This window comes from Magnolia sinica, chromosome 7, assembly GCF_029962835.1.
Source record: "Magnolia sinica isolate HGM2019 chromosome 7, MsV1, whole genome shotgun sequence".
In the NCBI taxonomy this organism is placed as follows: Eukaryota; Viridiplantae; Streptophyta; class Magnoliopsida; order Magnoliales; family Magnoliaceae; genus Magnolia; species Magnolia sinica.
The window spans coordinates 18,050,122-18,051,894 of record NC_080579.1 but is presented as its reverse complement, the minus strand read 5'-3'; positions in this window follow the sequence as shown (position 1 = coordinate 18,051,894).

Here is a 1,773-nt window from a genome sequence, read left to right as displayed (position 1 = left end):
CCATCTCAAAAGTCTCAGCTTTGCATCCTTCTTAGATAACAAATATTTCAAAGCGAGTGGTCCGTGAAAATGACCACTTTGGATCCCAGTAAGTAGGACCTAAACTTATCCAAAGCAAAAACTACTGCAAGTAACTCTTTTTCAGTTGTTGAGTAGTTCACTTGGGCCGAGTTTAGAGTTTTACTCGCATAGTGAATAACGTAGGGCCGTTTATCTTTCCTTTGGCCCAAAACAGCCCCTATGGCATAATCACTTGCATCGCACATTAGTTTAAAAGGAAGTGTCCAATCTGGTGGACGTATGGTAAGTGCAGTGGTAAAGGATGATTTAATTTTATTAAAGGCACTTGCACACTCATCTGTCCACTTAAATGGAACATCCTTTTGAAGAAGATTAGTCAAGGGTCTAGTAATGGCACTAAAATCCTTGATGAATCTTCTATAAAAATCAGCATGCCCTATAAGTGATCTAATATCTCTAACAGTTCGGGGGATAGGTAGATTAGATATAATGTCGAGTTTTGAGCGATCTACCTCGATTCCATTTTTTGATATAACATGGCCCAAAACAATTTCCTTCTGAACCATGAAATGACATTTCTCCCAATTTAAGATAAGGTGTTTCTCTTCACACCTAGACAAGACAAGAGATAAATTGTTGAGACATTCCTCAAAACTACTCCCAAATACAGAGAAGTCGTCCATGAAAACCTCAAGAAACTTCCCAACCATATTTGAAAAAATACTTAACATACACCGTTGGAAAGTTGCTGGGGCGTTGCACAATCCAAATGGCATCCGTTTGAAAGCAAATGCGCCAAATGGACAAGTGAACGTGGTTTTCTCTTGGTCTTCCAAGGCTATCTCTATTTGGTTATATCCAGAATATCCATCAAGAAAACTATAAAAGGAGTGACCTGCTACCCTCTCTAAAATTTGATCAATGAATGGTAGAGGGAAATGGTCATTCTTTGTGACTTGGTTCAATTTTCTATAGTCAATGCAAACACGCCAACCAGTGGTGACACGTGTTGGTATGAGTTCATTATTAGAATTCTGCACAATAGTTATTCCAGATTTCTTTGGGACTACTTGAGTTGGACTCACCCAAACACTATCGGATATTGGGTAGATGATTCCCACATTCAATAATTTGATCACCTCATTTTTTACAACTTCCATCATGTTTGGATTGAGACGCCTTTTAGGTTGTCTAATTGGTTTGGCGTCATCATCGAGGTGGATCCGATGGGTGCATATGGAAGGGTTTATACCCTTGATGTCAGAAATGGTCCAGCCCAAGGCTCCTTTGTGGTCCCTTAGAACTTTCAACAATTTAATCTCTTGATCCTTCTCTAAAAATGAAGAGATCACCATAAGATAAGTTTTATTTTCACCTAAGTATACATACTTAAGCTCATTTAGTAGTGGTTTTAAATCAAGCTTTGGATCATTAGTTGGTGATGGCAGAGGTCGCAAGTCCTCGATAGATAGGATTTGAGTGCGCGGTCTCCATTGGTACATACTAATGTCCTAGGGGGTAGTGCTCTCATTATCATTAGAAATTTCAGTAAGCACTTTTTCTAAATCAGAATTTTTCAAGTCTCTAATGACTTGAATCAATTCCTCAGTCAGACTAGGTTCTAATTCCTCTTCTTCTATCAAGCAGTCCATGAAATTTAACTCATGGATCTCATTATTATCAATGGGTTGCTTACATAGATTGAAAATATTTAGCTCTAGAGTCATGTTACCAAAAGACAAGTTCATCATT